The sequence below is a fragment of the Myotis lucifugus genome, unplaced genomic scaffold (genome assembly GCF_000147115.1).
Source record: "Myotis lucifugus unplaced genomic scaffold, Myoluc2.0 scaffold_163, whole genome shotgun sequence".
NCBI lineage: Eukaryota > Metazoa > Chordata > Mammalia > Chiroptera > Vespertilionidae > Myotis > Myotis lucifugus.
This window is the reverse complement of record NW_005871211.1, coordinates 2,448,836-2,465,320: the sequence shown is the minus strand read 5'-3', so window position 1 is coordinate 2,465,320 and position 16,485 is coordinate 2,448,836. Positions and strand designations below refer to the sequence as shown.

The following is a 16,485-nucleotide window of genomic DNA, read 5'->3' as shown; positions in this document are numbered from 1 at the left end:
ATAAATATAAATTGTTCTAAATAACTCTTCTAGCCAAAGTTATCACCACCCAGTAGGTATAATTTCTTCCATTCTTCCATGCACTCAATTTTTATATTTTACTGGAGAGTGATGCTTTAATTCCTTGATACTCATTATCTTCTTAGTGTAAGTCACATTGATTCAAGATATAGGGCAACAGGATAGATTTAATTATCATTAAGTAGCTAGAAAATGTTAGATATATAAGAAGCAGGAAGAAGAGGGCCTCTTGTGATTGTACTACCCAGGTAATAGACTGAGGATGAGAAAGGAAAAACACGTAGATTTTCTATTTTACTCAAGTGAGCCTTCTTAGGGAATTAATAAACAGACAAACAAACAAAACCCAAAACAAAACACCAAAAAAACAAGCAAATAAAGCCAATTATCAAAAGTGATAGTCATTTTTTAGTGTTTTTTTTTAAGTCAGTTATTTTAAACCTTAGTAGGTAAATTGAATACCTAAACATTATATATAATGATACTCTGAATCAAGAAAGAATTCAGATATGAGATTACAAGCAGGACCATATTGCTTGATATAAAACTTTTCAGAGCATAAATGGATGAATAAAACATATTGAATTTTGTCATATATAACCAGTTTTATTTTATATATTATTCCATATATAATCCAGTTTAATATATGACTACTTTATTATTTGGCTCTCCAGAGAAGAATATTTCATGTGAAAAGTCATACATTAATAAAGGGCCAAGGGAGATATTTTATATATATAAGGTATTTCCAAAAATAGGACGGAATTACATGACAGAATGGATCTACAGAATGAAGATCCATTATCTTGTTTTATTAAATATAGTTATATTTAATAACAGGATAAAACAATGCTACTGTTCAATAAAAATACCTTAATGAGCTTGGCAGTGATCACCTTCTTGCTAATATCAAGCTATTCACATTTTTTAAATTACTCTTTCTTATTGATCACTCACTTCTTCTGAAAACATGTCCCTTTCTCAGCTTTCCTTAAACAGCGATTTAACTCCTCTGCCAGCTTCCCTCCTGGGTCTTTTGCTTCTCCTCATATGCCTTTCCACTTTGTCTCCTTTCAGCCCACACTCTATCCTTCACTGAACCCAGTTATTGCAATGGTATATGGTTTACCTGCTCCAAATTGATTTACCCATGTGGTACTGCTTAACCAGTTTCCAGGCTGGATAAGTTAAAAAAAAATCCATCTTAGATATTTTACTTTCCTTCATTCTGTAGATCTATTGTCATGTAATCCCGCCCTATTTTTGGAAATATTGTATATTCACATCTTTTCAATGTACACATCTCCATTATTCATCCAACTCTATAGCAATGTGTTCCTGGATTGTTATCAGAGATCTTTGGTGATTTTGCTTGAATCTAGGTTGCCCAGCTACACAATCTAACTTGTAATCTCCCCCCCACCCCAATTAATTTTCGCACATCAATTATATTGTCCAGTCAACATGTATTAAATTCCCATTATTTACAGAAGTCTGTGTTTGACATTATATGATGTACAAAGCCAAAGAATATAGCAAGAGACCTAACCTTCAAGAAGGGCAAGAAGGGTTCCATTTATTAATAGAATAATACAAATAGCTAAAAAATGGAATTCATACAATTGTATAATATATATGCAAAGATTTCTAAATAAGTTACAATATCAAGCAAGGAGAGCAAATGTCAATTTCAATGGGTTTTTAGAATATGTGTTGCATTTAAACTGGCAGAATTTTTAGAATTAATATTCGGGGTTTAAGAGTTCAAGAATAGGAAATGTAGGAATTGAATGTAGTATTTTAAAAGCCTTTGAATAAGTTTACTCAAGGATAAAAGTAAAATAGAAATATAAAATTAAAGATTGAAAGTGATGGTTGATATTAGACCATTGAACATAGATTGATAAATATGTAAAGTGATAACTATGATAAATGCATAAATACATGGATGAAAGCAAAATCAGATGTATAAATATTAAAATAGATGAAAAATGGGTAGATAAATGGATAGGCAGAATGCCAGATATAGATAGAACATTATGTATAAAGATACAAAAATTTAAATGGCTCCAGGAGAGATTACAAGGAAATTACTTTGAATAACTTCTGTTATTCTAATTATATTAGGTTGCAATGTCACCTGTTGATTTTTCAATAACAGGGTAGGGATTGAGGCTTTGCCTAGAAATTAAATTCAAAGGAATATTTCCAGAGACTATCTCTGCTTTAGGTAATAGGAGCAAGGTAAATATGCACCTAGAAATATATACATTATACACACACACACACACACACACACACACACACACACACACACACTAGAGGCCTGGTGCATGAAATTCATGCATGGGTGGGGTCCCTAGGCCTGACCAGTGATCAGGGCCAATCAGGGCCTTCCTTCCCTGGTTGCCAGTCAGGTCCTTTCTTTGTTCCGCGCTGTCCCCCTGCACATCATAGCGAGCAATCAAACTCCCGTGTCCTGGTTGAACTCCCAAGGGGACACTTTGCATATTAGCCTTTTATATATAGAGATATAGTATTATTTTTCAAAATGTGTGGCCTGTGAGACCTGTTGTTCATGTGTCTTCTCCAGCAGCTGGGGCATCCCCACCTTTGGTGTTTCTGGTATAAATTACTTGAGCTCTGTGCCTTGAAACTAGTTTAATAAGTCCTTTACTAAGGAGCTCCTGAAGGGCTGCCCTGGCCAAGGAGCCACACATCTTCAGAGTCTATGAGGCAACAGCTGGCGTTATAAGCTTATAGTTGAGAACTTCCTTACAGAGTTTGTCATACGTTGCTTTGTCCGTAACTTTGCCTTTGGACCACTTCTTTTTGGCCTTGTCTTTGGACTTTGTTCACAGGGTCTTCATCTGTCTTGCCTGACTTTCCAGCATCTTTCTTCTTGTTGTTGGTCCTTGGGCAGCATTGGGAGACTCAGAGGAGGGCTTAGCCACTGCCTCGCAGATATTAGACCAAGAGGAAGCGCAAGTCTCCACCCTAGAAATATTTTTGTTTGTAAGTGAACTCTTGAGAAGTTGAGCAAGTTCTCCTTAGAGGACCTGCAGTTCATAGACTGAAGGAGAAGGCATTTCACCGAAGACACTATAACAGAATTAATTTATTTTCTGCACTTTAGTTTTATTTTCTTAAATAAATTATAATATGGTATATCTCATACTTTAAAAGTCTCTCACAATACACAGAGTGCAAAATTTTTATTTTTTTCTTGGTAAATATTCAAGTTATTGAGTGCAGTTATTGTATAGATTCTTAAGAGTCTATTTAACAGAGGACTCATTTTTGGCTTAGTAATAATTTTTAGATAAGAAGTAAACACTTTTCATTTGTTTTATCCATTCAAACCCTGAAAAAAGTTTATATGGAGAGATTTAAATACCAACTTTCAAATTTAGATAAGACATTTTGCATTTTCTATGTCCTGTGTAGACAGTAAATAAGACAACTTTTTTTGAATCAACCCTTTTGTTCATTATTTGATAAAAAAAAAATCTGTTCTCATTTGGGTATTTTTATCTAGGATTTATAACCAAGATAATTTTCTAATGAAAAAAATTGTAAATTCAGTGATACTGAATTCCATCAAGCTGAAAGTTAGACTTAAAATTTCTAAGGGATATAAATGTTGAATATTTACTGTGATAGATATCCAACTATCTACATTTTACTCAGTATGATCATATATTGGCCTTAAAATAAATAATGCATTTTTTCTAGTCTCTTAACAGTAATCAAAATGCAGGGAAAGGAAAGATTGTGGTACAAATAGTTCCAGTAAAATTGTTCATTAGGAAATACGTATCAAACCTCTATAATGTGTTTCCAATAGTATAGAGCAACGCTTAGGGCAAGGTGGTATAGTGTGAGCTTTTAGCCTTCATATAACTTTTATCCTTCCATTTCACTGGTTTCGCTAGAAGATACTTTTATTATCTTTGGCTAATTCATAGTCCCCAAAATATAATTATGGATTCCATTAGACCTTACAAATAATTTTCTACTTCAAGTCTCCAGTAATAAAATCAGCAGTGCAAGTCCTCTCAAATATCAAATTAATATTGCTTATATAGAAAAATTCCTTGAAATGATTTATTCTTAGCATTAATTTTAAAAATTGAATAGACCTAGTAAATGATTAACGTGCTATCCTTCTGACCATTTTAGGGCAGTGTTTGCACATGGCTAAACAAATAGATCTTTGCAGAGCGTAAGATACACGTCTGCTCTTTGCTTTCTTGATTGATTTGGATAACTGTACAATCATTAAGCTGAAGTCTCTCTTAAAGGGTAGAAAGGGCTGCTGGCAGGGAGCCAGTTTGGCAGGCTCTTCTATGTTGTGGTCTGTTTGGTTCATCCGTAGAGACATGGATTAAGATAGAATTATAGGAAATCCTATTGAGGTAAAGACCTACTGGATAAGAACGGGGAAAATTAATTTAAGCCTCTCTCCTCCTTCAACATAACCTTTTAAAATACTAGGTTACAGTGTGTCCATTTCACTTGTAATTCTGATATAAGATACTAATGGAAATGACATTTAAAAAGGAACTGACTTTTGTATATAAACTGTAACTGGTATGTCTTAAAAGTACTTTTCCATGTGGGCCTTAAATATGATAACATTCTCCAGGTTGTGAGCATAGATTAGAAGCCATTAAATTCTAAGTTTGCAAAGATAAATATGTACAATGGCTATCTCTTACAGAGCGAAGGGTTCTGAAATGTTGATTTATAGATTAAAATATTAGCTGAGCACTGTTACGGATTTCATAATTTTGTTGTTGCTGTTTTCATGGATCTGGAGCCTTCACAAGGCATCATTGTTTTTATTTGGCCTTTAAAAATCCCATTGTGAAAACACCAAATTTAAGAAGAGAAGGGAACAATTTAGGTAAAAGGTAGCCTTTCAGCTCAACCCCCTGCATTTTGGTCAGTCATGGATGAGGGGCCCTCTGACCTAAGAGGAAGACTAATACCAGTTATTTGCTCCTCACACAGTCCTATAATAAACCTCATTTTGCAGATAAATTTACAAGGAACTGAAAGAATTTAAATGACTTCTCCAAAATAAAAAAGTCAGCCAGTTGAGGTAGCGAGGAGATGAATTAAAACCCTCCAAATCACTCTTGTATTTTCTAGTGGTGTCAGCTGTGTCAGCTATGTGAGTAGCACAGACTGCTCTCAGGAATTGAAAAAAGAAAAAAAGAAAGAAAAAAAAAACCCAAGGAGGAATTAAAGAACAAAAAGGAAAGAAACAGCTCAGAGTTTGGCAGAAATATCCCTGATGCCCTGAAATGAAGGCAACGATTCAGATTCCAAGGGCACAGATGTGTGGCTTGCAAGGAAATGGCCCCTGGCCAGCCAGCAGAACAGCCATCCAGGGAAGGCTCTGTCCTGGTGCGAGGAGAATAGAATGGGGGAGGGGCAGCAACTGACTGGTGTGCCCAATAAAAGGAAAAGGCCACAATGTTGCTTGCTCAGCTAACTTACTATTTTAACCAAACTTTTGGAAGCCATAGCTGATGAAAGTATCCAAAAAACATTTGAATAGTTGCTGTATGAAACAGCCTGGAAAAGGAGAATGGAAAGACAGAAGGAATGATAGCATGGGTCTGGGTGCCCCCCACTGCTGCAGGAGAGTTATCTCAGCTCACTGGAAGCTTCCAGGGAAGGTGGCAGCTTCTTTGGAGCCATTGTCCTGCGATTCTTTTCCCAAGTGTCTCTGTATTTTGATAGGCCTAACTATTTTAGCCGCTGATGAAGAAACAAGTAACTGTAGTATAGTGCTGAAAAAAAAATCAGAATTAATATTTTTAAGGACTAAATATGCCTTCTTTGCTTTAGGAATAGCTCATGTTTAGTTAACTAAAAATGACTTCAGTCTTTTCCAGGAAGAACCTGTCTCTTTTCCACATAACTCCTCTTTCCTAAGTCATTTATCTTTCTCTCTTTTTTTTTTTATTTACTAGAGGCCTGGTGCACGATTGGGGCCAGGGAGGGATGCAGGAGGTTGGCCAGCTGAGGAGGGATTGCTGGAGGGCTCCAGGGCATGTCCAGCCTGTCTCGCTCAGTCTCAATCAACCAGATCCCAGCAGCAAACTAACCTATGGGTCAGAGCATCTGCCCCCTAGTGGTCAGTACACATCATACAACTGGTCGAGTGGTCGACTGTCTGCCCGCTGGTGATCAGTGCAAGTCATAGAGAGTGGCTGAGTAGTCTTAGCATATCATCAGCATATTACGCTTTGATTGGTTGAACGGCCGACCAGACAACCAGACACTTTGCATATTAGGCTTTTATTATATAGGATATGTTTGGTTGGAGGGTGTTAAGGGCGAAAGGGAAAAATGAGGCTGTAATTTTAAAGTTTTAGCCTATTTTCTGTGTTTTTTAAAAATGAATAAAGAATGTAAAATGTAAAGAAATCTACCCAGTTTTTGAAATAAGTATTTATTGTGTGACATAATATGTAATGTTCATTATTAGTACAAAAATGTCTTCAGTTAACATAGTGTTTAAACTTAGTATGTGCATGTGTGTGTGTGTGCACTCTGTCATCTATCTATCTATCTATCTATCATCTATCATCTATCATCTTTTTCTATCTAATGGGTTATTAAAGTGGACTTTACCCATTATCTCCACTCTCAAGCAAACTGAAACATAGCTGATGTTGCTGATAGGTATGCATATGTTCTATACACACATACTTGAATAATCTATGCTGGATTTGCCAAGAGTGTGTAAGTACTGCTTTCTTTGAGGATAATTGTCTGCCTAACAGAAAGTGGCGGGAGGAGGGAAAGGTGTGGATGCTTCTTACTCTTTAATCCAAGTTTGGTAAGAAAACTATGTGAGAGAATGCTTTGGAGAATTGACTGTGGGTCTCTGTGGTCCAGGAAATAGAGATTAGTGCCTGCTTGTTCAGGTACCCACTGGACTTTTACTTTGGGCCCAGCATAGACTGGGGAATGTGTGGAAGTAGTCAGGGGAGAGCTTTCCTTGTGAACCCAACTCAAAGAGGCTGCTGGGTAGGACCAAGCAACTCCAGGGGTGTCAGTGCATGTGACAGGCTCTTTGAAGTGGATGAGATTAAAGTTCAGATTTGAAGTTTGACCTTGGCTACCTGCAATTTGAGAAAACATTTCCAGCCTTATAGTTTACTAGAGGCCTGGTGCATGAATTCATGCACCAGTGGGGTCCCTCGGCCTGGCCTGCGGGATTTGGCTGAAACCAGCTCTTGGACATCCCCCGAGGGGTCCCAGATTGTGAGGGCCCAGGCCAGGCAAAGGGACCCCACTGGTACATGATCAGGGTCAGGGAGGGACGTAGGAGGTTGGCCAACCAAGAGGGACCGCGGGCGGGCTCCAGGGCATGTCTAGCCTGTCTCGCTCAGTCCCCAGATCAGCCAGACCCCAGCAGCAAGCTAACCTACTGGTTGGAGCATCTGCCTCCGGTGGTCAGTGAACGTCATAGCGACTGGTTGACTGGTTGACTGTCTGCCTCCTTGTGGTCAGTGAGTGTCATAGCGAGTGGTTGAGCGGCCTTAGCATATCATTAGCATATTATGCTTTGATTGGTTGAACCGACAACTGGACACTTAGCATATTAGGCTTTTATTATATATGATATTATGACACATACATATTATTTGCTTATACATAAGCCAGCCATGTCTACATTTGTTTGTGCTCTAAATACATATACTTCAGGGGGAATAGGTTTGTGCTATAACATGTATACAACAAATTTTCATACAATAAAAATATCCTATTTTTATGGTCATTTATTGATATTTATAGTTAATATTTACCTATAAATAACTAAATTCAAAATTTAATGAGAATTTTCAAATTGTCTCACTTTTTAAAAAAATCGGAACAAATCTATTGTGTGAGTTTGGCTGTGAAATCATCAAAGGTTTTTTCCAAATATGAGAAAGTTGACTTGTAATTAGCTTTTGCTGCTTGGCATTTGTACTTTCATGATAATTATTAGATTTACACAAGCCCCTCATTTATGCTATATGTAATTTGATTTGAAATATTTCTTACTATAAGAAATATAATTTTTATATTACTCAAATATAATTTTAGTGGATCTATTCTCTCATAAAGGTTATTAGATTTTTTTAAAATAAAGGGTATGAGGATACTTCTTCAATCATCTTTCACTAAACTGAATGAACAATTGAGATGTGAATTTTAGAGCCAGTTGGATAATGGACATGAGTACTTGGGGAAGTTCAAAGAAAGTGAAGGGCTTCAAAATATATACAGGCAATATCCTCCCCATTATGAAACTATTCATTCAGAGGTGGCCTATACATGAATCATAAGTAGAAATAATTCCAAGAATGAGGTGGGGGGAAATGTATGTCAAGACCTAAAGTCAAGACATGTTTTCCTCATTAACCAATGTGTGATGGTATTCAAAACTCATTTATTTATTGATCTTTCCTTTCTAGGGGTAAAACATTGTTGAGCAGTTTGATTTTCACTTGCTATTCCTTAGTAATAAAATACGCTTTGCTAAGTTCAAAATGCATCATTTGAAATTTCTCTGTTTTCTTTGCTGTTCTTTATCTAACCCAACAATGCCATTAATATTCTGTACAAGCTAAATGTTTTCTTTTCATATAAAGGAGCATATGCCAATGGAGCATATACATAATTCTGGAGTAAAGATGATCCTTATTATGCCCATTGCCCCCTTTATTTTCAGTCTGTGCAGTTTGGGTTTTTATCTCTGTTGACAGTGTGTAAACAGTACCTCTAGAATTTTATTTCAGTCAACATATTTCCTATCTAAGCAACAGGACAGCTTGAGGTGTTGCACTCCCAACAGGCAGAAGTGATATCACAGAGGCACTGGCTGTTGACGGCCAGAATCACCAGTGACAGGTGACGAGACACTGTGGAACTGACGGGTGGTGAGTGATTATTGCCGCCCTGCAAAACAAGATGTCAAGAAGCATTCTCAGCTATTTGCCAGGTGACAGACTGGTTGGAAATATTTGGTGTGAAATGGTCATTCTCATTCACACTCAAACACGTAAGCAATGACTTCAGCATTACCCGAGAGATAAAAAAGAAAGAGGCATGCAGAAGCAGACATCTGGTCTATCTTGCAGAGAGCCATTACATTTTTCTTATTTTTTAGCTACATGCATTTCCTTATAATGGTTGTTTCACATGATTTGGGGAATTTCATTCCATCATAAGTAATGTTTAGACTGAAGACCCTTTGTTGGACTGCTGTGAGATGGATTTACGAGTTCCATTTTGTTGGCTTCTCCAAACAAAACTGTCCTATTTTAAGAATGTCTAAATATCTCATGGAATTTAACCCTACCTTGGTTTTCCATATGCCCTTTACTTCTTTTAAATCTCTGGGGTAATGCTGACATCATTGCTTAAAAGTCTGAGTGTGAATGCACAAAAAGGGACTCTCAAACCGAATCATGCTAGCAGCTCACTCTGGGAATGACCTGTGTACTGACAGTGGCCCTTTCTTACCTGGCCACCTCAAGATAATCAACTGTGAAAGCAATGAGGAATATATTTCGAGTCTGTAGAAGGGTTCCTGGTGTGCCTGGAAGGCAACCAATCGTGTCTTAGTAAATAGATAGAAATGAAAGACTAACATAACCCAAGATAAAGTATTGAAAGACCAGAGAATTGTACAGAATGTTGAGAAGAGATTAGTAGTATATTTGAGTGGAAGCCTACTATGAAAGTAAAATCATATCTTTGATGAAAGAATTTATAGCTAAAACATAAGAAGCTCCATTAAATATTTTTCACGATTGAGTTGCTGTCTATATATAATAGCACTCAACGTTCTGAATGGAAAGCATTCTCAGACCTTGGTTTACTTAGCATATACATGCTCAGATATTTACCTTCACTCTTATTTATAGATATCTGTATCAGAAGGTCCCTCATAGTAACAATTCTGTCCTCCACGATTACTACAGGTAAATGTTACTTATTTGATTAACTTAAATACATAGTAAAATTTAAATTTTTGGTAGCATTAGATACATACAATGCTCTCATCAACAAACCTATAATAACAAATAATTTATGTAAATATTATAGGATTATTTCTCTCCAAGTCTAAATTGGGGATTTGTGTCTCATTTGTTGATACAAAAGCTATATCTGGCTTGAAAAATGGCAAAATCTCTTTACATAAAGCCCACGTACGTCAGTACTTACACACTGCCTCTTTCTCACATTCAGGGGAAGCCAAAACACAATGTTTTCATAATCCTTCAAAACGCCCACAAAAAGAAATGTGGCAAAATTTAAACAGCAATACTACTATTTAGATATTTTTTCCATAAAAATAAAACTAAGTTATTTTTCCCAAAAATATTCCCCAAAGAAAACAGAGCTTTACCTTATCGTGGTAACTTGGGAATTTTCCATGAAAAATTTTAAAGTCGATGTAGAGTTTAAAAGGTGTATTACTGTACATTCCTATTCAAAGTGCCTTTAAAGTGTTTTAAAATTCCAGTGCTGCACCTGAATGCTCCACACAACACTCTTAATTGCCTTGCAACTCCTCTATAATTCTGGATTGAAAAAAAGACAAAAGTGTAACAGGAAGACTAAAAATTTATTCCTTCATGTTATAATTCATAAATATAAAATCAAAATTATGTCAGCACAAATCTTTGTGTGTTTTCATTAGGAAAAATGTACTTAAAGTACTTTTATTATAGGTTGTATCTTCAAATTAGCAGTTCATTACTAAAGAGAATATAAGAAAGTTTCCCTTTTGAGAAAATTACTTTTGTGCTCAAAAATCCCACTTGTGAGGTAATTTCTACAGTAAAGGGGGTCCCAAGACTTGCATACAAACACCATCTAATAGCTAGTATGCAGGGCAAAATAGCTCACCTGTAGGTTAATAGAAAATAATTAGGTCCACAACATACCCAGTGATTAAATTTAGCCTAATTTAATCATCCCAAAATATTTATAAATGCTAATACACATTTTTTTTCAAAAACATTTATTGGATTGTATTCAAATACTGTTACAATATAAGTTCACAAATTATTTAAGGTCATGAGAAAAATGGTATATGTTTGAACTGCAATAGATTGTATTTTTCTTTTCACTAAATTTAAGTAAGTGTGTGTGTATATGTGTGTGTTTTGATTTGGTGACAATAAAGGAAATTGGAACATGGCTATATGTAAAGGATTGAATTACTATCATGGTCTTAATTTAAACAGCATTTTCCAGTGCAAGTAATAAATAATATTAGCAATATAATATGTCCGGCATTTCAAGAAAAAGAATAAAAAACAAGGTGAGAATTTTTATTATTATTTTATTTTTAAATTTCTTGTATTTGCTGGGGAAAGTCTTTAGGCCTAGACAAACTTTGTCTTTTTTTCCTTTTGTTCCCTTAAAGTTAGGATTATTAACCACTTTTTCTCTTCTTTTATACTCTTCTCAGCTGGAAGATCTTTCACCCGTGACCTCTCTCTACAATTAGACTGCAGAGTGGAAGCAGTTAGCCCTAATCCCCACTCCCTGGTTGCCCCTTAGAAAAACGACCTAGTCTCTGTGCATTGTAAAGTTTTACAGCTCAGCACCATGGGGGAAACACATAAAAACCAGAAATATTTCAAATAAAAAGGCTAAAAACACTCACATTGTGTATTTTAAGAGTTAAGAACAGAATTTGGGGTTATAGTGCCAAGTTCCACTGCTTATTAATTAGCTTTGTTGCCATGGTCAAGATATTTAACTGCTCCCTTTCCTATTTAGTACCAAGAGGATAATCATAAGCCTCCCTCACATGACATTGTATAGATTAAATGAAATTATGCCTGCAAAGCGCTTAATACAGAGCCTGATTGTTCAATGTGTTTGTTTCTTCTTTCATCAGAACAAACCAAACCAAAGCCAAAGTCTCTAGTCTAGAGATTAGCTATTTTTTCAAAGAAGAAAATACCAAAGATGACTTTTTGGATATTCTGGTTAATATTTCATTAAAATGTAGTGTGGAAGGAATCTACTATAGCACAAGTGAAGTTCCAGAATAGTAGAAGATGCTGGGGACCGGAAACACTTTGTTTGACTTATTTTTGTGGGTCCTGTATTCAGAGTTTAAGCAAGTCATTTCATTAGGAGGAAAGATAGGGAGGAGGAGGGTAAAGGAGAAAGAGTGATGAGGTGAGGCAGGAGGAGATGCTAAGAAAAGGGTGTTGTTAGTCAGTCTGGAGTCTCTGAGTGCTTCTCTGGCAAGAGGTATCAGCCTTGCTAAAGCTTCTTGTGTGAACCAAAGAATTGCTATTGCCTTAAGTGTAGCAATAGAATGAGCAATAACAATTTTAGATGTTCCCGATGTTCATTTACTCATCCAACAAACATTCACTGAGTATTTCTTATGTGTCAGGCATTGTTTTAGGTTCTGGTGATATAGTTTTTTTTTTTAACAAAACATCCCAGTCGGTATGTAGTTTATATTCTGTGGGGTTGAGACATATATATATTGATAAATGGTGATAAGTATAGAAAAAACAATAAATTAATAATAAAGGAGGATAAGGAATGCTAGCAATGGGTAGTTAACCTAATAATGAAGTCAAAGAAGCCCTCTCAAAAAAGGTAAAATTGAGTCAAGTCCTAAAAGAAATGAGGGAATGAGGCTGTGGATGATTATGAGGAGGCTATTTCTAGGCAAAAGAAAACAGCAAGTTCAAGGGCCTGGGTTGGAAATTGACTGGTATGATTAAGGCATGTTGCACAAGTCAGTGTGTCTTCAGAGGAGTGAGCATTGGAGGGAGTAGTAGGAGATAGACTAAGCATAAAGAGAAAGGAAATCCAAGTTAACAAAGTATAGTTTTCATGTATTTTAATCAAAATCTAATTATATTGAGAGAACTTCTAATTATATTGAGTTACAGAACATCTGCCTCTTTTCATTTCTCTCATCTTAACTTCATTTGATGGATTTGATAATGCCAACAATATTAAACCATTTAGGGCATTGAAGACCATCATACAGCAACTATGGCATAATCTGACTTGGATTTTTTGAAGATCACTCTGGATGGCTATGCCAAGAGTAGGTGGCATAGTGGAAACAAAAGCCAACCAAGAGGCCCAAGCAACAATCTAAATGAGAGGTGACTGGATATTGGACCGAGGTGGTAACACTGGAGATGGTGAAAAGGGATTGGATCCAGAAATATGTATTTTGAAGGTAGAGGAATTGAAAGGATACAATTGTTGATGCTTAAAGTAGAAATGGCTTCAGGAGGATAATATTATGGTTTAAAAAATTGAAATCAGTTTAGACACGTTTAATTTGAACTACCTATTACTAGGCTACCAGTACTAATAAAAGTGAGTGTGCTATCTTTTGATGTGTAATTGACACAAAATTGCAACTAATAACTGTTACTCATATCACAAATATTTAAGGTTTACCATGTGATCAATATCTTAGTTGCCACAGGGGGTGTCTCAGGAGTAATACAAAAGTTTATATGCCTTCATTATGTTTATATGTCTTGAGAGAAAGATTAAATAATCAATATTGAGGAAGGAGTCCAGGAAGTCTTTATGCAATAGTTGTTTTTACCGAGGTATAGGGGAAAATTGAAAGGTGTAAAAGTATAAGGAAAGGTAAAGAGAATCAGTGAGTTCTAAAGATGAAAGAAACTCTTTGCAGAGACCTAAAGAAGAGAGTGCACACATTAAATTTGAGGAGTTATGAATATTTCATAGTTTTAGGACACCAGTGAGTGTAGGGAAATAGTGAGAAAGGGTGGGAAAAAAAATCAGGGAAAATTCTTTAGGTATCATATAGAATTTTTTTTGTTTTGTTTTCAAATATTTTTATTGATTTCAGAGAGAAAGGGAGAGGGAGAGAGAGATAGAAACATAGATGATGAGAGAGAATCATTGATTGGCTGTCTCCTGCACACTCCCTCCCTACTGGGGATTGAGCCTGTAACCCCAGCATATGCCCTTAACCAGAATCGAACCTGAGACCCTTCAGTCTGCAGGCTGACACTCTATCCACTGAGCCAAACCAGCTAGGGCCTCATCGAATATTTTAAGGAGTTGAGACTGTGTGTGTGTGTGTGTGTGTGTGTGTGTGTGTGTGGTGTGAGGTATATGAGGTATGAGAAAGGGGGGTGGGATAAGAGGTTAGTGATAGGATTTACATTTCAGAAAGACTTCTGGCTGCAGTATAGAGAATACATGGGTAAGGGTAGGGTGAACAAAAGTAACCTGGAAGTAATCTAGTTCAGACCTGATATAAAGATGGTAAGAAAAGAAAATGACATTTGTAGACTGGAGGAATCAATCTTAGGAGAAATAACCAAGTAGGAATCAACAATCACAACTACAAATTGACAAAAATAGATAAATTTAAGATTACATTTTCTGAGTGTCGGATTTATTTGGAAAAGTCAGAGAGAAGCAATCCATGGGGAACATGAGGTCCCTGTAAATTTCAGAGTAAGTAGGGAATGCCATCGATGTATAAATGAATGGATGTTTGAGACAGGGGAATAAAAGTTATAACAGCTCTACCTGCCTCACAATTTGGCTTCATGGTGGCTCCAATTATGTGATTACATGAGGAAGATGGGGTAAAGAAACTCCCAACAACTTTCATGATTTCAACCTCATGTAACCAATAGGTGATAACAGAAAATGTTTCAGTTACTGATTACTGTGTAACATTCTCTGTCCCAGAAATAAATCCTTTATGGCTCGAAATAACAACACTCGTTGATTTTGCTTTTGAATCTGCACTTTATGTAGGGTTCAGTAAAGATGACTAATATCTGGCCCCAACCTTTGGGAAGACTCAAAATCCTAAGGGCTGGATCAACAAGGCTGTTTGCACAACTCTGTTTAATTCTTCACCTAGTTTCAGGATACCCCATGTGGTTTTTCCAGCTGCATATCTCAGGATAGTCCAACTTTTTACATGGCATCTCAAACATCTGAGATCCACGTTCTAAGAAATCTAGTGGAAACTTTCAGGTTCTTCTGAGTAGCCTCAGAGGTTTAAGAATGTCACTTCTGCATTCTATTGGTCAAACAGGTCATTCAGGAGGGGCATTAGACTCTGCCTTTCAAGATGAAGGGGAGAGAAATATTTCTGGCCAACATTTCAGTAAGGTAGGACACTTGAAGTTTATATATTTTAACTCTTTCCCGAAAAGGAGAATTGTTTACTAATGCTGTCTTTGGGAAATAATCAGATCCATTACAATGCAACTCTCTACAATGCCATTTATTTATTTTAAATTACTAGAGGCCCAGTGCATGAAATTCATGCACTGGGGGTCGGGGGGGGTGAGCCTGCACCCTCTTTAATCTGGGACTGCTGGTTCCCAACCACTCACCTGCCTGCCTGCCCGATTGCCCTCAACTGCACTCCCCTGCCAGCCCAGTCACCCCCAACTGCCCTCCCCTGCAGGCCCAGTCATCCCCAACTGCCCTCCCCAGCAAGCCTGGTCGCCCCCAACTGCCCTCCCCTGTGTGTCTGGTCACCCCTAACTGCCCTCCCCTGCTAGCCTGATTGGCCACAACTGCCCTCCCCTGCCGGCCATCTTGTGGTGGCCATCTTGTGACCACATGGGGGTGGCCATCTTGTGACCACATGGGGGTGGCCATCTTGTGCAAGGGTCTGATGGTCAATTTGCTTATTACCTCTTTATTAAATAGGATGGGCCAAAGTTGACCTAGACTGATTTTCCTAAGGTAACAGCAAGATTTCTTTATAAACAATGACCAACTCTTTTCTGTAAAAGTGAAAGAATATAAGGAAATGTGCCTATTAAAGATTGCTATAGGTAAACTGTCACTTACATTGCAAGAAATTGAAACATTCTGTTAGTTACTTTAACATAATTAATAGAGACAGGTATCCAAGATGGGAGGAGGAAATGTAAAAAGGTTGAAGTCTGGAACTTGTCCCTGATGAAATGAGGAACCAGAAGGACACAGGGGTCCCTGTTTTGGGCAAATGGTGGTGATAAGGACAAAACCTGGATGACGAGTGATTGCCTGGAGTCAGAGTTGTTCTTTAGAGATGGAATTCAGTTAGTCAGGACTATTTTGTTTTAAAGACCATGGCCAGAGCCAAGTTCCATGGGAGCACGTAAAGTTTTCAGGAGTCCAGGGCCAAGGACTGGCTGGGTTTGGATCATTGTGCAACCTGGATGTCTTTGCCATGCATGTGTCAGGGCTGAATGCTTGCTGCGTTAGAAAGAAAGGAATTTCCCCAACAGTAAGCAGTATTTGATCTTGGAATGTTCTACTAGTGGATTTTAACTGGAATAAATGTCAATTGTCAGTTGTGATCCTGTTGGGAATTAGAATGAGAAATACTTGATTTTTTGTTCTAGAGTTTTGCTTTAATCAAACCATATTAAGGAATATATATAT

At 36.9% G+C, this 16,485-nt stretch overlaps 1 pseudogene; it reads right to left on the bottom strand.

Moving 5' to 3' along the window:
* Positions 1-2,597: 2,597 nt before the first annotated feature.
* Positions 2,598-16,485, bottom strand: part of LOC102436790 — a 119,668-nt pseudogene continuing 105,780 nt past the window's right edge.